A 23,125-nucleotide genomic window follows, 5' to 3' on the forward strand; every position below is an offset into this window, starting at 1 on the left:
AAAGACGGTACAATATGATAACCTCGATTATGACAATACATCGCAAGCATTCTGATAGCTCTCTGGTTGCATGGTTGCGTGCAGACTACAAAGTTCAGAGTTCGGATACTGTTGAGGAAAGAGTTTTTTTAACAAGTTATGCATCTTAATTTCGTTTGCCTCGATTATAAATGTTCGTCTACATTTAAGAACAGATCAATTTTTCATCGCATCTTTTTTAATGTATTTTGGGCTACGACAACAATCGACGTAAAATGAATTCCAATAACTGCCAAAGCGAGCTCATGTGTAACGCTGCTTGGAGCATTGAGCATACGCAATGCGTTGAATCTAGGAGCAACGTAATTCTACAAGAAATTTATTTCGAAATGTTTGTTTTTTTAACTAGGTTATTTTACGACGCTTTATGAACAGCTTAGGTTATTTAGCGTCTGAATGAGATGAAGGTGATAACGCCGGTGAAATGAGTCCGGGGTCCAGCACCGAAAGTTACCCAGCATTTGCTCATATTGGGTTGAGGGAAAACCCCGGAAAAAACCTCAACCAGGTAACTTGCCCCGACCGGAAATCGAAACCGGGCCACCTGGTTTCACGGGCAGACGCGCTAGCCGTTACTCTACAGGTGTGGACTCGAAATGTTTGTAGATATACACGTTTTAGTATCCTTGATAAAAATTGTTATACCGTCTCAGTGTGTATAGCGATTACTCATAAATTTATTGCACGAATTTGATTAGTATTCAGTATTTGGGAGTCAATTCTCTCAGGATTATGTACTTATGTATACATAGGATAGAGACATTTCCAATCAAATTTTATTTAAATGCCTAATAAATATGGTATTTTCTTAAAAACTGCTGTGACAGTTGTACATTTGAGAACTGTCTTACATGAAATGAACTGACAAATTAAATGGTATGGACTATTTTTAAAAATGTACATATAGTGTTATTCAGGACCTCTGCAACAAACTCTGGGGATCGATAGATCTCGCAATGAGGATCATTTTTCCTGAAACAACCTATGCTCTCCTATGCCTCATGTAGGAGTATGCGACATCGGAAGAAAGACAGGTTTTAGTGACATTTACAGTTAATTATGAAACGAATTATTTATTTCTTGAAGTACCCTTGCGGACAGCTACAAGTGCCCTATCATTTTGCTGCCCCGTTTGAATGGAGCGCTCTTTGGAACACTTTTGCGCTACTCATGGAGGATGTACCCTTCATGATTTGAAGGGACATGTGATTCAACATAATGTTCCAACGCACTTCAGCCTTGTTGTACGAGCACATCTGAATAACATGTACGGGAGCAATGGATAAAGAGAGCCGAACCTGTTGCGTGGCCAGCGTGATTACCGACTTCACACCCTTAATCTTTTTTTTTTCTTTTGGGACATGTGAAGTAATATACCACTTGAATTGACACCAGCGAGGAACCGACTATGCGAGTATTAGCTGCTTTTGATCAAATACGGCACAGGTCGATAACGGCGTAATGGAAAAAAAAAAGTGGTTTATTTAATTACGCTCGCAACTGCAGAGTTGTATCAGCGTCGCCGGTAAATATGCCAGTAAATCTATTGCCATGAGCCTGTCGCATTTAAGCACACTTAAATGCCATCGACCTGGGCCGGGATCGAACCTGCAACCTCGAGCACAGAAGGCCAGCGCTATACCAACTACGCTACCCAGGCCGACGGTATAATGAATGTAATCAGGTTCAGGATAAACACTTTGAACGCCTGTAACTTGTCAGCAAACATATTGAAAAATAATTCATTTCTTGTTAATGTCACTAAAACCTGTCTTTGTTTCGAAGTAGTTTAGCTCCTAAACGAGGCATCGGAGAACATGGGTTGTTTTACGAAAAATGATCCTCATTGCGAGATCTATCTCCAGAATTTATTGCAGAGGTCCTGAATCACTCTGTAGAACGATTCCGATATAAAAATTTAAAATTATTAAATAGAATTTGTGTAACTGTAACCGTTACGAAAATAAGCAATATACAGTACGTGCGCTCGTTTTCTTACAAATAATCTCGGAACTGACAGAATTTCCATATTATATCTAAGCCTGATAGTCGTTTTGCTCACTCTAGATTACGATGTTAGCAAAGAGCCTTAGATAATGTAGAAAGGGGAAAATAGAACGACCAGAGAGTGGCTGAAGACTCATCGACGAGCACTAGTCCGCAAATCACTTTCTCCTCAGCTCTGGGACTGACCGAATCTAGATCCACCATCAGCTTAAGGTTTGAGCACTAATGGCGCTTCTCTGCAATTTAACAGCTTCGCGTTGATCTAATCAGATGCCTGGAGTGGTAAGCGTTCTATCTCATTTACAGTTCACAATTACGGACTGGATTCGCCGTAGGACTTCATTTGGAGGGGGATTTACAGACACTAAATTCCTCTCCTCCATCGTTCTGTTGCTTGCACGTACAGTAGTGGCAAAAAAACCAAACCGACGGAATAGTCAAAGTCCCCGAAATGAGCCACTGCGCATGCCACGCCCGCATTCACAAGATAGCGAGTAATCTATTGAAATTGTTGTAGTTTCGACTGCTGACGTGGCCCATTTCGAAAGTCATTAGAAAATAAGCTGGTAAAATTCATGTTCTGGGAATAATAAGTTAATTAAGTAGTAAAACGGAGAATGAAGACGAAAACAGTAAACAGCTGCGTGGCTGTTGTTCAACTGCACAGGTGGTTTCGGGTCCAAGGAATATGCACCGACGCTCTGGAGTGAACAAGGCTCTGAAATCAGCTACAAGGTTCGGTCCGGTTTTTTTGCTACTACTGTACATAAAATATTTTAAAGTAGTAGTGAGTAATTAAATTTTTATAGACAGTTTATCAACAGTAATCTCACTAGAGGTTTTGATTTATTTAGAGATTGATCACGATTAGAAGAAAGAATATAAAGATTATAAGATAAAGGTACTCTAATACAATAAACTATTAATTGACTCACTAATGTTAGCTTCACCAAAAAGTTTTAACGGAACCGCCATTTTCAGTTGACTATCTATACGGGATACAAATAACGATCGCAAAGCGTGTTTTATAGTACCATAAAGAATCTGCAGTTTGAAATGTTGATAAAGAAATAAATGCTAGAGAGGTGATGAAAACAAATGCTAGAGAGGTGATAAAAACAAATGCTAAGCAAGTGGTAAAAATTGCAGTTATAAGCAGCCATCATTGGTTGAAACACGTCGTTCCGTACCGTTTTATTGGTCAAAAGTAGTATGACGCAGTAAAAGTGTAGTAGTAAGTGAGAGTGCACTTTTTCCAATAATGGAAATGAAATTATTACGATATTAAATGGTAGTATAATCTTTAGTATGGATTCCTCTATCCATCTACCCACCCACCCACCCATCCATCCATCCATCTGATATATCTGACTGCATATCATTTGTAACAGATAAGAAGTCCATATGGCAAAACACGATGATCTTCAGAAACTCAAGATTAATTCAAAAGTAATTTATTATTTTAAGAAAAAATAGTTGGCACTAAGGTGGCGCATGCTTTCTCATACTTTTATGCGTTTCGTAATTTACTGAAGAGTTTAAATTGTATGGAAACAATAATTTCAACATAGTGAACTGAAGTTCGTTGAATTCATTGCTTCAGAAATAGATAACATTTTATGAACTTCTTTATGTTTTCTTCTTCTCTTATCACATGAACTAAGAAGAGAAAGTAGGACCTATATTACATTACTGTAAAAAATGTTCGAGATTTTCAGGAAGTACAGCATCTCATACGAAAAAATAGTTTTCGTCAATTCATGCATGTACGAATTGTTTCCATCCATCCATCCAATCTTTCTTTCTGAGTCAATATACAATAAAAATTTGTAGATGCTAATAGGACAAGTTTCAAATTTACAAATGTCGTAGCGTCATGTTGAAAAAAGACAAACATTCACATCCAAACTCGGATTCGAACTCACGAACGATAATCCACATAGCTTTTAAAGCCGCTTGTCTCATCCACTGCATACACTATAGCTGGCAGAATTGCCTTCCACTCAACCTTACATAAGAAAACAACTGCTTCGTGATGGGAAGTGAGAGACACAGCTGCTAAAATCTCCTTGAACGCCAATCGTTAATTTGCGCACGAAACAAAGCTAACACATGTGACCTGACGGAGATTCTTGCGCCTTCACCAATTGCCCCGCACCTGTTCGCTATTATTTGTCCACTCTGCACGAGAAGTGAAAGTAACAGCGCTCTGCAGCAGAACTTCAAATGCAATTAAAATAATTCGAATAGTCGCTCAACGCTAGGTGCCTGGTATGGCTTAAACCTGGACAATCCAGCAGAATGTGAGATGATGAATAGGCAGCGCATTTGTGTTCCCAAAAGTGCAGCGGATCCAGTAATTCCTTCTGTTGCATCTATTACGTCACGTGGATACGTAAGCAGGGTAGAATTGTAAGCAGGTACGAATAGACTATGAATCATAGTACTGTACAATACAGACGCTCCATCGTCAATGTTGTTTATGTAAAACACCAAGTTACGACTATATTGTGATCTGATTCTAATACTGAGTAAGTTTCATTTTCATTCAGACTTCTGTGTTAATATTATTTCAATTTATCAATCTATGTTACATCGTATTTCAATTTGATCTGTATTTTGTATATATTGTTTAAAATGTAAATAATGTTAATTTGCATGTTGATTTTTGTTATTATAATTGTGTCCCTTTAATGCCTTGTGACGTAGGAAGAACATTTTCTTAGCTTAAACAAAATTTTACTGACAGTAAGCTATTATACAGTGCGTTCGCTTCCCCCTGCGGCCGGGCGATGAACAGCAAGCACGCGGAGCAGCAATAATATAGCCTACCAACGTGCTGCCACCCGTGCTTAAGAATCACTCAACAGCTGTCCATCATTTTGCAGTCAGCTGACCTAATTGCGTTCTGTTTCAACAAACAGTTTGCTTTACTGAAGCGCTTTAAAAAAAACGCCTCAAGGCCACGCGTGGTGGTTTCCGTGAGCAGTCAGATGTCATTGACAAGATGTCAAGAATGCCTCAATGCAGATGGACACCACTTTCAGCATCTTTTATAACAAGGTTAGTACTCAAGTGATAACAATAAATGAGTAGGATAAGCTTGAGGATTGATACACGTCGCTAACTAATGCTCCGCGCTTGCTGGCCGGCCGCAGGGGGAAGCGAACGCACTGTAGTAAAAGATACGTATTTCATAATCTCAGAATATATGTTTTTGTTTACCGTAATGGAGCTTATTTTGTTAAATGAATTAATTATATATATCGTATTTATAGAGTATATAAGTTAATGTGTGTAATGTTTACTACTATGTTCTATAATACGTATATATATATATATATATATATATATATATATATATATATATATATATATATATATTAGTTCAATATTATCATCTATCTAATTATATTTCCTGGGATATGTAGCACTAATATTTTGTACAGTGCTAGTTTCGCAGTGTTAGTGCGTTTATGTAGTTAAAAAGTAGATGGACAGACCATTTCAATTTAGTAGCAATCCCGCTTATAGTTGTCATGATTTATTATTATTATTATTATTATTATTATTATTATTATTATTATTATTATTATTATTATTATTATTATTTACTTACTTACCGAACTAGGTTTTACTTTTCATAGCGCCCTGACGTTAGCATTTAGAGTTAGAGTTTGAATCCTGAAACTGCAGGATATACTAACCGATAATTTTCCTAACTTATTTGGGAACAAAAATGCGCTGCCTGATGATGACTCAATATCCATTCCACACTTCCTACAGGTTGGTTCCCTATGAGGCCCAAAACATGTAAGTAGAAGTTCGGTTGCCCGTCTTAAGCTTCTCCTTTCTGCAATTTATTAATTTATTGCCATATAGAAAACGTACCGTTGTAATGGTTGAGTGAGAATACAAAGGAAGCCAAAGTACTCGCAGGAAATCTGATCTACAGTCGTCCTATCCACCACAAGACTAAAATAACACCAAGAATAAAATGCAAGTTTTAGTGGTGAAAAGAAACGAAGTTTAATTGAAATGTTTAGGACCACATCTATTATTTTGAAGTTGTAACTGGTGAGTCTTGAAAGGAAAATAGTAAGAAAGATCTATGGTCCAATCTACGAATAAGGTTTTTGGCGAATAAGAACAAACCATGAAATCAACGAAATCCTTGATAATGAGGACATAGTACGTTTTGCTAAACACAGCGCCTTAGATGGATTGGACACGTAGAGAGAATGGCTGAAGATCGAATGCCTAAGCGCATTTATAAGTCGAGCATGACGGGAAGGCGACTAAAAGGTAGACCACGTAACCATTGGAAGGACGAAGTCGAAACAGACTTGAGAATTCTGAACGTTAGAGGATGGAGGAACGCTGCATCAGACCGCGGGAACTGGAGGAGCGTTGTGAAGCAGGCTAAAGCTCACCCAGAGCTGTAATGCCAGGAGAAGAAGACGAAGAAGACGAAGAAGACGAAGAAGAAGAAGAAGAAGAAGAACTGGTAAGCCATCTTTCCACAGGGATAAGGGGCAAAGTGCCAATTTTTTTAAATTTCATTTTATTCAATACAAGGGAGGTGCTCAGCATGAGAATATCATATTAAATGTGCCACAACGTAGGTCAGCTCTAAATGACTTATTCGTGCAACGAAAGATGGTATCGGAGATATTTAAACATTTATTCGGCAGCGTGATTTTAATTAATATATCAGAAAGTTACTTTGGCGCTTCGTCCTTTTGGAAGATAAGTCTTCAAATAAGGAACGTGATGTTAATTAATTCAGTAAGTTAATTACTTTTAGGATGTAATTATTCTACAAGAAGTTAACAATTTCAATCGTTTACGTTACAATTTCACTTCAAATAATTGAGGCGTTCTCTGGAACAACAACTCTACTATAAAATCTTGAATTTGAGACACAGAGCATCAAAAATTTTAGATCTGGTATAACAGCATTGTTAAGAACGACGTTCAAATGTTTCTAGAGGGCGTTGTGTTTGTTAGAGGAAAATAATTATATAGAGATGTGCTATTAAGGATTCAATATATGCTGGAAACAGAAAACCGACGTAACGTACGTTAAGTTATTATTACAGGGAACGACTCAATTGTTAATATAAAGCTCAGAAAGTAAATTTAGCTACATGTGCAAAGCTATTAAATGCACATTTTGAGTAACAAGCAAAGAAACGCGTCCATTTTAAGAATAAATATTAATTCTCTTATTTCTCTACATATTAGGGAGGAACACGTCATGAAGGCGAATGGGTGTCAAGAAGGTAGAACACTAGAATGAGGTGTTGTGGTCGGCACCACGCTCCGGGAAAGATCGGAACTCAATTTTACAGGAGTCTGAGTAGACCCAGGGGACTTTATGGATGGCCTAGTTCGAGAACGAGAAAAATTCTGCCACCCGACCAGCTGGAATTGAACACAGGACCTCGTAATCCGTCGCCAGTTTCTCTATTAATTAAGTTACTAGGCAATTGATTTTAAAAAATAAACCAAATCTGATCGAGCAGTTCATAGTACGACATTCTCCAGATACATGCAGGATACACTCTCGTGACCTGAAAACGAAATTAAGGTACTAAATCAAAATATAACCTTACTTACTTATGGCTCTTAAGGAACCCGGAGGTTCATTGCCGCCCTCACATAAGCCCGCCATTGGTCCCTATCCTCAGCAAGATTAATCCAGTCTCTATCAGCTTATCCCACCTCCCTCAAATCCATTTTAATATTATCTTCCCATCTACATCTCGGACTCCCCAAAGGTCTTTTTCCCTCCGGCCTCCCAACTAACACTCTATATGCATTTCTGGATTCGCCCATACGTGCTACATGTCCTGTCCATCTCAAACGTCTGAATTTAATGTTCCTAATTATGTCAGGTGAAGAATACAATGCGTGCAGTTCAGCGTTGTGTAACTTTCTCCATTCTTCTGTAACTTCATCCCTCTTAGTCCCAAATAAATATAACCTAAACAAATTGAAGTAATTAGACCGATATGAAAAGAACATTCTGAGGGAACAGAAAATGGTGCATCCCCAGATTATTCTGAACATGATCAAACAAAAAACAGAAGACACGCTAGAAGATAATGAATACATGATTTTGCAACAAACTATGTTTAGGCCTATTCCATGATGATGATGATGATGATGATGATGGTGATGGTGATGATGACGAAACATTGTGCATTTAGCTCTCATATATTATTTTCAGGAATTACAGCAACGCGTAATGATTGTTGGTGACTGGATTCCCACGCCGCCGAGAATTTGACAACGCTGCTACTTGCTCTTTTCTACTGAACTATGATTAACATTTTATATCAATTTCATTTTCTTCATCTGTTACATGGGTATCGTACAAGGACTGTGACATGCTCCTACTCCATTCTGTCGGTCCTCTGTAGACTAATAATTATTATAGTGACATCTGTTGAAAGAGATAAGGGAAGAATGGCAGGAATCGAAATAGAAATATCTTTATTTGAAGTAGAAATGTCTTTATTCGAGACAGAAAGGATCTTCTAAACGCAGTAAATGTACTATTTGGATTGAAAGGTAAACACTGTAATCATCAGGCTAAATGCGATAGAGAGGTTCCCTCGAGTGTGAAACGTCAGGCGTCAGAAACATCTTTTAAGCCCCTGGGAAGCTGAGCTTTCGAAAAGAACCAGAACATTTCAAACGATGCGTGTTTTTGTACGACGAAAAGTTAAAACGAATGGAAACTACGCAAATTACCTGATGTAGTCAGGGCCGCCGAGAAGGGGGGGCAAAGGGGGCGAGTGCATATGGGCCCATGAGCAGTAAGGGCCCGTCAGATAACTGAGTGTGATTACTTTTTATTATTATGAATAATTATTAGTAGATACATACGGGTACTACTATCAAATTTTGTAAGAATATTTGTTACATAAATTTGACATATTAACTCAACAATAGTAGAATTAATACAAATTGCCACTGACTTTTATATAATAGAATATCGGTTTCCCGCATTAACGTTCACCGACACGACACACGAGGGCCCCGGCATTTGCCTGAACTATGTTCCGGTCGCTTGTACCGAACACGTTCAATTATTTATTGGCTTGTCCTTTTTAACTAACAACCCCCCCTCCCGCCCCCGCTGGCCCACCACAAAATGCTAGTGGACTCTCCCAAACCGAAGTCTCAGGATCACGTTTCCTTTTCAGTACATTGTATGTTTCGTGTCGAAACTTTCGTCTTTTCGTTGTCGTTTGTCTAGTAAATTCTGTTCATTAGTGTTACCGGTTATAGTTTAACTGCACAATGGACAAGTACAGGCAAAGTCGGGAGCTGAGAAGCACAAACGAGAGACAGAAAAAATTAGAAGATATTAATATGGGTGCTAGACTGCTTGAAAGAAGACATTAACAAAGAGATCATTGATGAGCCGAAATATTTAAAATCAATTCATGCCTCTAATTTAGAGCCAACCTCACTGATACCTATGAATCTCCTAAATATTCTGAGGAAATTAAAACTGGACAGTTTATTTCCAAATATTTACATAGCCATTAGAATATTCTATACAATTCCTGTGACAGTTGCTAATGCTGAAAGATCCTTCAGCAACAATAAGGAAATAAAAATGTATTCACATAAACAATGTGTCAAGAAAGACTGAGTAACCTTGCCCTCCTTAGTCTGGAGAACGATCTTGCTAGGTCTTTAAATTTTGTTAATATAATTGATGATTTTGCATCAATGAAGTCAAGGAGAGTTGTTTGTTAATGTTCGACTGCAAGTTAGAAATTATAGATGTTTAGGAATACGTTTTCAGTATAATGAAAGTGTATATTTTTAGGTTCGTATCTGTGTATGGGGTTATCTTTTATTTATTTTTCAAATAATTATTATGGTTAGAATAACTGGTAACTTGTAATTGTTACTTTTTCAAGGGGGTCTGAGTACAGTATTGCATAGGGGCCCATAAATTCTGTCAGCGGCCCTGGATGTAGTGCTAAAATATCTCGCAAGTTCGGCAATTATTTGTTAATACCTAGAATGAATATACTTTTATAGTGAATATGATACGCAATAAAGTGTTGCAGTTTAACTACTTTTGACAACATCCTGTAACCATCAGCACGCAAAGCCAATGGAGGCTTATAAATTGATTGTCTTACAGTTGTGGATTTGACAAATACGTTCTCTTCGAGAAGCTAGCCTCTCACTGTCACATTACTGCGCTCTTCCTTCTGTCATTTGTCTCATTAATCACTGCTCTGTATGTGACGGAAATAACTGCAAGCCGACAGAGCCGCTGTTGAACGCACAAGGAATTCATTGTTAACAGCACGAGCCAAGAGCGTTGTTATTTTTATGCCCCATTAAAATCGAAACGTTTCTTTCCAAGCACTTTTTTTCAAACTCTATCCGTTTTCGGTATCCCAGTGTTACTGTGCTTGTATTTGAACCCATATATTGCAGGTTCAAACCCGGCCAAGAACAGAAGAAAAGATTTTAAGTATAGCTTCTTTCGGGAAGATAGTAAAGTTACAGGTCCCACCCACATCTAGGATTGCCAGATTTTCAGAATGTAAATGGGGAACAGTTGCAAAATTTAACTCGAAAATACGAGAAACTTCAGAGAGAGAGAGAGAGAGAGAGAGAGAGCGAAGTCTGTGAGCGTCATCTCAGAGCACATACGTTAAAGCACAGTACAGTATAAGGAAATATATTATCTTTGTCTTACATCATTGCAGCTGTCATTACTAAGTATTAATTTATTACTTGTATTAATAAAATTTAGAAGGGACATTAATCATGAAGGTTGGGAAGAGGTAACTGTAAAGGGTGTATTTATGCAAAATAATAAATGATGTTCTATTTTTCTAAATGCAACACGTCCTCTTTCTTTCTTGAGAAGAAAAATCACTAATTTGGGTTTGAAACACTTTACTCGTCCTCTTCATACGCACTGCACACAATCCAACAACAATAATTACGGTACCAATAACAATTCACAGCTATTATTTGGAATATAATTACTTTTAAATGATACAGAAGCAGGTAAATGTTTAATTTTTTTCTATTTCCTTCGTCGTCACCTTTCTAAAGACATTGATGTTGATAAGAAACTGACTGTTTATCACAATATTATACAACACCGTATCCACACACACAGCAGATAAAAGGAAAAACAAAACCTTTTACCACCTACAACAATCTCCGAAAATACGGGATATTTTTGTGTGGAATTCATGTGGGACAAGTTTTTCTGACCTCAAATACGGAACAAATGACACACCTAATGACTAGGGCCGTGACATCGGTATATTTGTATTAGTCTGAGATGAATATAAGACGCCGATCGGAATGTAGTCGGTGTTTCAAGTACAGACAGCGGAAGTGAATTTGAAACACGCCTAAGCAAGCACGTTCCTTGTTTTGTATACGATTATTGCATGTTATAAAATCAAGACAATACAATCATTGTATATAAGGATTAATGTCGGAAAGGTCTAAAATTCTGGTGAGGTTGAGAATAAATGTTGGAAATCATACTTAAATTGTCACAAATGTGGTGCAATAGCATGGCCTCCACGCTTCCCTGACTTGACCTCTCTATTTGGGGTACCATGAAGGACAAGATTTATAGCACACCTATCGAAGATGAGCAAAGCTTAATACAGCGCAGCAGAAGAGATCCAATCTACTTCTGGGATCTTTCATAGAGTGTGTCAATCCTTTTAGGCCACTACGTTGCTTGTCAAAATACTAATGGGGCGCATTTTGAACATTTCTTTAGGCATGTTGTGCATTTAATAAAATAAGTGATTTAAAATAACTTGCTGTGATAACCTGACCAGTCAAAAACATGTAAAGTTTCTGTATTAAATGCATTTTTGTTGGATGGAGTAGGAGAGTTTGTTTCCTGACTAGCCCCAACATGTTATTATTTCCTAATGTGAGCGAGTTTACTTTCCACTTGAGCATCCAGAAATATATTCCAAAATTGTGGCTTTGGATGTGACACCCGCAGCGCCACAGTGGAACGTCTTAGACCACTTGCTCCTATTCTTAAAATATTTAGTTTTCTGCTAACTTCTTACTCTCAAACTTTTGTACGTATTTTTTCCGCAGCCTGTATATTCATTCACTGTCATTCATAAAGTGGAACGGATGAGAGAAATTGTACTGTCATTGTAATGTAGTTAAAGATCCGATGATGGACGACAGACAACTATCCATCCGTGACAGTACACGTAGGTTTTGTTAAATGAACCTCTAGCTGATACCAACGTATAAGCTAACGAATTTACATAAAATATGCCTGTACAGTAAAAGCCATTATTGCTTAATTTGTTTTATTGCTTCAGTATTTGACATACAAACGTAGAAGAGTAGTGAAGTGGAGAACGAAATAACATGAAACACGTCAACTTTAATAACTCGACATCAAAAAGCAGTGATTCGCATACAGATTGGAAAATTTTCCAGATTCGTGCACCGCTCAATGAAAATTTGCAGCACACAATTATGTTGAAGTCAATCACAGCGAGTGACGCGACATGGCTGCCTATCTGACATGGAAACAACATGCTAACTAAATTCAACTAATGGAGAGAAAATCGAACATTTTGCTCAAGTTCGAAAAATTCTTAGACCGTCTAATACAAAGTTGTTATTATGTTTTACGTTTTTCAATTATTTTTCTCCTTTACACGAGCTAATTTCTTGTCGATATTTTGGCATTTTCCTTGTATCAGCACTAAATTCTTACATGACAGCCTCCCTGACCGTATGGTTAGCATGATGCAGGGTCACAGCAGAAACGTCACAGGATAAGTACGATACAAGAGACAAAAATCTAGATCCGTGGAATGGGGACAAAATTCCGATCACATCGAGAATCGAACTACTGGTTAGGAAGCGCATGCGATATCCATTGAGCCACAGCGGTGATCTGTTTTTCAATTATTTTTCAGAAAGCAATCCCAACACTTGGGTACGCAAATAACGTAGTTGAAGGACACATTTAAAAATAGAAATTCCTGTGAAAAGATTATAGTTAACAACACAGAAAAGAAAAGAAACATCGTCGTTTAAGACGTCAAAGGATAAACATAGGACAGGGTAAACACATTCAATCTCCATAAAAGGAAATAAATATATAATTTTCTTAAAATTGAAACGTTAAAAGTGTTCAAAATGTAAAAAAAAAAATAAAAAATAAAAAAAATAAAGTAATAGGCCTATACCTTAACTACAGACTGCCCGTTTCGACACCGCTTCGGTGTCATCATCAGTGTGTCTCGAACTACTGCTGCTCCAGCCCGTTTTGATTTTTGGTAATTGCTGTCGTCAGTGGTGGGAATGTGCTGCTCTTATGGTGGTGGGGAGTTGTTTCTATGTCGTGTATTATGAGGTCGAATAATATATGTGTACTGAATTGTGGATATGTTATTGTGTGCTTGCATATTTCGTATTCTAATATGTTTCATTATGGGCATTTTACCCCTGCGGTGGCTGAGTTCTCAGACCTCCGGCCTACCACGCAGGCGGCCCAGACTCGAGTCCCGGTCAGATTTGGAATTTTTCAATGAAAAATCCATAGTGACACTTGTGGCGGAAAAGGTTGTAGTTCCGGTTTTTCTTTGGTTCTCTCGTTTTTCCCCACATTAGGCATCTATATCATTCCGTCATCATTTCTCCATCTTGTCATCATTCCATAGCATTCTCCGATCGTCAACTGGCGCCGCAGAGTAGGGGCTGGCATAGGTACGAGCGAGGTTGACTTCTCGAAAACTGGGTACGCGGCGAACCTTAGTGTAGTCGGTCGCTGTGGGCTTGGGAATGTGCCTAGCTTGAGGATTAGCGCAATAGATCGTAATAGGCCACAGTGCTGGGCCATAGTGCCCCCCCCCCGTAAATTTCATTCAAATTCCATTTCATGGGCATTTTGGTATGATGTGTAGACCCCTAGTATTTTTGTATCTGTTTGTATATTATTGTAGTTGTGATTTTTGTTGATAATCTATTCTGCGTAATTTGATTTGATGCATGACTTAGTTATTGATTTAATGTGCTCACTGTATCTTATTTGAAATAATATTCCAGTCTGTCATATATACTGTAGAAATCTGGACAGCTATTGCATTTTAATTTGTGAATTATTGAATTTTATTTATTTTTTTTTCATGTGATTGCTTAGATATTTCTGTATTTTGTTATTTGTTTTATATGCTATCTTGTATTTTAGTTTTTTGAATGGAGCTGCAATTTTGTGTGTATTGGTATATGATATGTTAATGTTATGTTATTTATTCTCGTGTGTTGTTTGTGTTGGTTTGTTATGTTTCTGTTTTGCCTTTTTTATTAGTGAGTCTGTTATATTAGAGTTCTATCCGTTGTCTTGTGCTATATATTTTATTGCATTTAGCTCTTGAATGTATTTGCCATTGTACATTGCTATTTATTAATGTGCGTCACTGTAAGGAAAGTTGCATGTTTATGTTGTATGGAATGGTTTGATGAAGTGTGTTGAGGGAGTAATGGGTTTCCTGTATATCTTAAATTCGTACTTGTTTATTTTGGTAATTGTGATGTCTAAAAATTTATAGTTTGGTTATGTTCTACATATTTCTAGGATATATTTTGGCGTGTACTTTGTTTAATTGTAGATGTAGGTTTTATATTTGTCTTTTGTTGTCATTATATAGGACTATTGTATCATCTACGTATCGATGCAAGTATATTATTTTCTCTGCGTGTTTGTTATGTCAGTATCTAGTATGTGTGTTTGTCCTATATTATGTATAATACATTGAGCACATTAAAGCAATAACTAAACCATACATCACATACTGCAAAATTACGCAGAACACATTACCAACAATAATCAAAACTACAATAATATAGGAACATATAAATGGAAATACTACACATTATACCAACATGCCAACAATTAAACATATTAGGACAATACGAAATAGCCTATACAAGCACACAATAATATATTCACAACATATACTGAATACACAATTACAATTAAATACACATACATTATTTGATCTCATGCTACACGACATACAAACAACTCCACATCACCATAAGGGCAGCACACCTCCACCATTGATGACAGCAATCACCGAAAATCAAGACGAGCTGGAGCACAGTAGTTTGAGACACACTGAAGTTGACACTAAATCGGTGTCGAACAGACCCGTCTGTCGTTAAGGTATCTTACCGTTTCTAACATTTTAAAATACTTTTAATGTTTTAATTTTAAGAAAGTTTTATATTTCTATATAAGTGTTAATGTGAACAACAAAGACAAATGAGGTAAATAAATCTCTTAGTCAACTGACGAGGATCGAAAAAAGTCAAATGAGTTTGTAACCAAGAACGTTGGTTTGAAAGAACAGTGGTTGAAAGATATGCATATACTCTATGTATAGGCTATATCAAAGAAAAAATTCCTAAGCAACAAAATGTTAATTAACAGTGTAAATAACAATTCGCGATGCAAGAATAATAAAGTAGATTGCTGTAGCAGAAATGTCTATTTGCTCATATAATGTTTCTTGTTTTTATTACACTCTGTTTCAGTTAATGGTCTTGCTTCGGCTGAAAACCTCGCTAACTGAGAATACAATGCTCACAGACCTGTACAGGACATAACGGAGGAAAGTCTCGCTCTTAAACAGTTATATAATGTATAGTATTTATTATATTTCACTGATTCACAGCCAATATTTAATTTCTTTACAGATATTGAGATGTTTAAGGAGATCATGATAGACACAGCAAATTATTAAATCGCCTTGATAATTTGTTATTTTCCGAATAAGGCTAGTTGGCAATTACGTCATTTGCGTAACATGTCTTAGTTTGGTTCCTCTTCAAGCTACACACCAGATAACAACACCATAACGTGGAAAGTATTAAAACATTGTTCTCTTAGCTGGCATTTAACATAATGGCTATCAAAATGTTGGTTCGCGGAGATATTTGATTACAGTGTAGTAATGACTAGAAAGGACCTCTTTATAACTTTTGTTTTACAACTTACGCAAATTATTACCTTCTTCCAGCTATACTAGAGGGCCACACAGTTCGTCACCATGACTTGGAGTTAGCACGACTATTACACTCATCAAAATCTATCGATTTTACGATGGTTTAAATCTGTGAACATTAAATTTCCTGAACTACTCTACTGAAGTCAGATTGATAAGTACCATGGAGCTTTCAATGCTGTTTCCTGATCTCACACTTATTTGGACAAATTAATACAAAAAGTTTTATTAAATAATAACTGTTTTCTTAATTAGATCAAAATCTCAACGAATTAAGAACATTAAGTAACTATAAGAACATTAAAACGTCATGGAAACAAGAAGAATATGTCAGAATAAATAATAGGAAAGTGGGGATGGGCTTAGCTTGGTGGAGACTAGGAATATGGAAATATAAAAACAGGAGGGGTACCACAGAGAAGGATATCTGCCCCCTTTGCGGTATGGGAGAAGACGCGTTCCTTATATTATTAGAATGTCAAGTAACAGATAATGCAAGGGGAAAATGGATAAATAATAAGTTTTTTAATGTGAATAGATATGTACCATATAAGAAAATCAATCATCAGCGAGTTTTAGCCGAGTAAGGACGTGTGCTGAAGGAGCGGAGACTGATCAGCGTAGAGAGAGTGATAGAGCAGAAGGTACAATAGAAAATGGAAGTGCTATAACGAGAAGTGATAAAGAAGGGGAGAAATGAAGCTAGGAATGGAGGGCTACAAATGCAGAACAGTACAGGAAACTCGAAGAATCAAGTGGATATAGCATCAGAAAGTTTGAAGTGCAGAATAGATAACATCAGTGCGAAGATTGATTATCTGGTACGGGATAATGAGCAAATGAAAGAGAAAATCAAATATTATGAAGATAAACAAAGAAAGAAGAATTTAATATTCTTCGGGGTGGAAGAAGAGGGTCATGAATAAGAAATGGATACATATGAGACTGTATGTAACGTGTGCGATAAGATTTTTGGTATCGATGTGAGAGTGGGCCATACTGAACAGACTTATAGAACTGGGAAAGGAAGATTTAGACCTATTTTAATATCATTCGTAGGCATGAGAACAAGGGAAATTATCTTAAGGAAACATATGGAAAGAGGCAATAAAATAGTAAATTTAGGCGTGAAGTGAAGAGAAAGAGATAAATATGTAAATAAACAGAGGATAGAAAAAAAAGTGATGTAAATGTTGTAAAATAGAGTAAACGGAAAAGTCAGCAAATAATGTACGAGAAAATAGCGGGAAAACAATGATTAAGAGTAGGTAGGATTTGAGGGTAGAGAAGAAAATAAATAAATAACGCAAATTATTTAGGAAGGAGTATGCAATATTTAATAGGTGAGAGAGAAATGGAAGGGGGACAGTCTAGGTAGGAGGGAGAGAATAGAAGAGGATAGAGGGGGAAGAACATATAGCAATTCAGTCATAACAGAACATTAGAAAGTAATCAAGAAATTCTCGGCAAAGAATACACTAATAGAAAAGAGTTATATGTATTAAAGGGATGGTGGATCGAAAAACAGAAATGTGAAGGTCCACCATAACTGTGAATTGTAAAGTTGAATGACAAATAAATATCATATATCATATAAGAAAATATAATATGGGAGAGTTAAATAAATTGGACAAATTTTTAATGATAGTGAAGATGAATTGGGAAGAGAACGTTAAAAGTACTGGTGTACTATTGAGCTTGTATGTTCTTTTTTGTTTGTTTTGTTTATTTGGATGATTGGTTCAGAACATCTCCAGCTAGGACCGACAAAGACCTTCCGGAATTCAGAAAATCAGGTGGTGTGAAGGATTCAATTTCTGAATTTAGGTACATTCAGGCGGAATTCATTATTTCTCATGAAATAACGACGCTGAAAGATATGATTAATATAGCTGGAATTTAAGATCACTGATAGGTTGTCAGTAATTTTTATGGAACCTTCTCACTAGACACAAGGTTCCTTGACACGAACCACTCAAAAGTTTTCACTTTCCGAAGGAAAACTTGCTGAATATTTGTATCTCAAAATTTTTCACTTTCCGAAGGGAAACTTACTTGCTGAATATTTGTATCGTGCTTAAATCTTTCTTGGTCGCATTTGAACCTGTAAGCCTCAAATCTAGTGGCTAGAATAAAGCCATTTTTAACACCGACAAGGATTCGTCCTGCTTAGTCTATGCATGGAATTTTAAACAAGAGGTCTCAAATATGGTTCAGATTCCAGATTTGTTTATCGTAATAATTGATCAAACACCGCTACTTTATGAACAATGATTGATAAACGTTGTTAATTGCCGAGTCTTTAATCAGATTGAAATCAAACTATGTGTAATTGATGCGACTGGCATTCCTACATTTTACAGCAAAGCGTCACCAGTGTAGACAATCATTCGAAGCGTATAATTAATTTCACTTGACCCGATGATCAAACCAATAATGCCACTGGGATAATCCGTCTCTTTCTCGTCATGTGTGGTTACACAGGGCCATTGTGTAAAACTGCGAATAATGAAGGTTAGTAAGAGAAAAAGCTGTGTAACCCATCAGTACATGCGCTCCCAATGCGTGAAGCTACCGTGATTGATCCAGACCCTGAAATGAGGTCAAATTATTTTATATTTAATATCACTGTAAAATTGTATTGAAAAGCATTATCTAAAATTTAATTAAGTAGGCCTATGTATTTAAACGATAAACTCCAATCAATTTCCATTCCACATACTACATTACGACCGTTAATGTAGTCATCTTCTCCTCTTCCCTTCTGAATATCTGTTCCCTACAGTCTGTAACTTGAGTTGCAACAATTTTTTTTTGTAATTATTCTACTGAAGATTAAATTATATTCAATTTGAGGTGAGATGAGAAGTAAGCCTCCAATTAAGTCACTTTATCACACTTTTGTCCCAGGATACCTCACACTTTGAATAGAATTCCGCATCTTCCGTAAATTTTAACTCCCTTTAATTCTGTAGGCCCATACAGAATGGAAGTGAAATAATCCTCCAGATTTTGAGAGCGTATAGCCTGTGTTATATGTAACAAAAAAGTGTAATACTAATATTGTTGTAAAGTTTATAGTTTTCTCATAAAATGTCTCTATTTTCCAAATGTTTAACACCCTCTTATTCGGTAATTAGGATCGTTTTTTATTTTAGTTGGTTATTTAACGACGCTGTATCAACAACCAGCTTATTTAGCGTCAATGAGATTGGTGATAGCGAGATAAGGCAGAGGATTCGGCATAGATTACCTTGCATTCACATTACGGTTGGGGAAAACCTCGGAAAAAACCCAAACAGGAATCAGCCTAAGAGGGGATCGAACCCGCGCCCGAACATAACTTCAGACCGGCAGGCAAGCGCCTTAACCGACTGAGCCACGCCGGTGGCTACTAGGATCGTGATTTTTGTCTATATCGATAGAAAATCTAATAAAGTGTCATTTATCTCTCTGGCGTGTTTCAATAAAGTGTACTCTTTTCATGAAAATTTTACTTAAAAACTATTAATTTCAAGCCACTGAACGATGCAACCAGATTGCAACGTTCTAGCCAGAGAGGGAAGTGGGAGGCAGTTGACGTAGGCTGAGTTCGTTAACCTCTTACATCTAGTATATTAAAAGAAGAAAGGGGACTGTATTAGCGGCGATGTTGCCAGACTGTTGGATCTTCCAACTTAATATCTTAATTAACCGTGCATTTAATCACAAAACGTAATATAGGTTTTCTGTTCATTTAAGCATACCCTACCGCCCCTTTCAATCTGCATGACTTTTTCACTTCCACTCTGTATAATTTTTTTTTCAGAATCTCACAACAATTCTAGAAAGTGATATCTGTTTTCCTGATTCGAGCATTAGAAATCGCTGCAGTCTTAAAAGTCCAAAATGATACGTTTTTTCTCTACAGCCCATCCACCTGTCCATAAATTCGATTTAGTTCCAATCTAATAGGCTATCAATGTGTTACTGTTTTATCAGCTAGCGGCATATCTTATAGCCCTACTTGTTCCAGAAGTTTCATTTATTCTAATGACTCACAGTAACCACCACACGGGATTCATGTATACTTTACGTCTTATTATTGAAATTGACAATCCTTAATTGAGGGAACGTTAAATGGTTCAACGAAAATATCTGACTTGCTGGCGTTTCTTTGTATTTTAATTCTTCTTTCTGTAAGACATCTTCACTGCAGTCAGTAAACTGTGTCATGGTTGACTATACATTCCCACCCAGATAAAGTGTATTGCGCCACGAACATATATAATGTGCGTCACCGAGACAGTGAAAACTGCGTCAAGGGCATAAATATAATGTGCACCTTTCGTCCTCATATACAAAACTTCGCATAATATGACTATCACTAGTCTTCACGAAGAAATGTTTCAGTTTCTCTTAATTTTCTTTTAGGTTATTGTACACTATTTGGCGGTTTGTTGCTACCACACTTGTGGTAATGTTCCAAATTTCGACGGCTCAGTTCAAAAGGGAAACAACTCAAAAATTAAAGTTTCGAGAAACCTGAATTTTAAGTATATATATATATATATATATATATATATATATATATATATATATATATATATGTATGTATATATATAATTTTAATGTACCGAAGTACATATGATATTTCCATGCAGATATTCTGCGTCATCATACGATGAAAGAGTAATGGAACGGAGAAAAATTCTCTCCGGCACCGGGATTTGAACCCGGGTTTTCAGGTCTACGTGCTGATGCTTTATCCACTAAGCAACACCGGATACCCATCTCGGTGTCGGCCAGAATCGTCTCAATTTAAGTTCCAACTCTTGGGTTCCCTCTAGTGGCCGCCGTAGTTCATAGATGTCTATGAACGTAGGACTGAAGTCCACACATGTGCTGAGGTGCACTCGTTATGAGTGACTAGTTGGCCGGGATCCGACGGAATAAGCGCCGTCTTAAATCACGAAGTGATTTACGCATATCATATATATTATTTTAATGTACCGAAGTACATATCATATTTCCATGCAGATATTCTGCGTCATCCGTCGGATCCCGGCCAACTAGTCACTCATAACGAGTGCACCTCAGCACATATGTGGACTTCAGTCCTACGTTCATAGACATCTATGACGTAGTGCAGAGGGCGGCCACTAGAGGGAATCCAAGAGTTGGAACTTAAACTGAGACGATTCTGTCCGACACCGAGATGGGTATCCGGTGTGGCTTAGTGGATAAAGCATCAGCACGTAGACCTGAAAACCCGGGTTCAAATCCCGGTGCTGGAGAGAATTTTTCTCCATTCCATTACTCTTTCATCGTATGAATTTTAAAGCTTCATGTTGCTGTGAAAAATCCAATTGACAAACACCACTCTGCAGCTTGTACTATAGCCTATATTAAACTTCATTAATAGAATTTGTAGTAATTTCAATGATATTTTATTTTTCACAGAAACATAAATCTTTAAAATGCAGGTTTCTCTAAACTTTAAATTTTGAGTTGTTTCCATTTTGAACTGGGCCGTCGATTTGATTTATGTAAGACAATGTTACAGTTCTGATTCACCATAGTAATGAAGTATATTTTACGGGAACACGTTTCCTGTACATAACACCACTGAAACTAACCATTTTCAGCTTCATTTGAAGTCAGTGATTATGAGAGTTATTCAATTTTACATTTCAGAAGATAGCCACTTTTATGGATGCGGAAAACTTAAACGGTTAGATAAAAGTGAATAACTGTTTGACTGGAGGGTGTATGTTGTGACGTCATGATCAGGTGGTATCATATAATATTTTAAGGTTTGGTACAAACCAAGACATTCCTTTTGTATCTCTGTTACTTCGTTTGTGATAAAAATTGCTATTTTTAAAACAGTTTCCTTTATTTACTAAATTATAAGACTGATAGGGAAACAATAAGATGCACTGGAAGCAATAAATAGGCCTATGTGTTAGAAAAAGACAATAATTACAATAGTTAATTTTAAAAAACACGTGTGGTAAAATCAAAATACATGCATAAAATCTGTCTTCAAAAAATTTAACAAATATACGACTTAATGGAAAAAGTTCTAATATAAAAATTATAAATTGTAGGTATAGTTAAAATAACTGTTGATATTGACTGAATGAACATCGAAAGAGTAATACCATATGCATCAAACCTATTTTCAAAATGTTAATGCATGCAGTTCAACAAATCTCTTTAAAATAAGTTTATATTTTGATCAAAATACGAAGGCTCTAATGATAGAAGAACATTGTCACTACTGCATATAGAGTAGTTAGTAAATACTGTCAAATAACCTTCTCAGGTTGAATCAAAACCCAAATAGAAATAGTTTGTGTTGTTATTTAGAAAACTTTCCCTTTACAATATTTCGTTCACTAAAATTATGAAAGTACAGTACCGGTTCACAATTTAATGTCCATGCGACAAGACATATTTCAAACACAAACTATAAATTCGTTGCATGTGAGGGAGATAGAGAAATTTGCTTTCTGGTGCGTACATACCGTTACTACGAGCAGGACTGGCAGCATCCATTCTTCTAATTATCACACTTCTGAAAACGAAAAAGTTTCAGAGTTACATTTATTCAATAGTTTATAGGCCAAATTACAATTGTACAACCCTCTAAAATCAATGCCTTGCCTCTATTTTGAAAAATTACCCAGACACTAATTTTAAAGAAAACCCGTAGACCTATTAATCATTCATCTACTGCTGAACCCGTTAGTATCCAAGTTTTTAAAAGTTCATGTCTTGCCCTTCCTTTTTTTGATTGGCCTATTTCTGAAGGGCTGAAGGCCTTCTGGTTAGTGATGGAGGAAATAAATTAAATACCGATATATTGATATTTCGATAAACGATATATATCGCAGGAAATATATCGATATATCGCTATTCCATAAGCAAATTGCATTTTCAGGCGTACATTTACTGTATTACAATAAAATTACTTAAATTTTAATGTTATTCTTTTTTACCATTGAAGTTAACATCATAAC

The 23,125-nt window shown here is 36.5% G+C and overlaps 1 protein-coding gene across 4 annotated transcripts in view; it reads right to left on the reverse strand.

Annotated features, from left to right (window-relative positions):
- The window catches only part of LOC138706004 (uncharacterized), an 843,117-nt gene that overhangs the window by 545,050 nt on the left and 274,942 nt on the right, over positions 1 to 23,125 (reverse strand). For all 4 annotated transcript variants that reach the window (XM_069834880.1, XM_069834875.1, XM_069834881.1 and 1 more), the window contains exon 2: positions 22,631 to 22,680. The gene's annotated coding sequence lies outside the window, so the exon portion shown is untranslated. The remainder of the gene's footprint in view (positions 1 to 22,630; positions 22,681 to 23,125) is intronic.

This window comes from Periplaneta americana, chromosome 9, assembly GCF_040183065.1.
Source record: "Periplaneta americana isolate PAMFEO1 chromosome 9, P.americana_PAMFEO1_priV1, whole genome shotgun sequence".
Taxonomy (NCBI): domain Eukaryota; kingdom Metazoa; phylum Arthropoda; class Insecta; order Blattodea; family Blattidae; genus Periplaneta; species Periplaneta americana.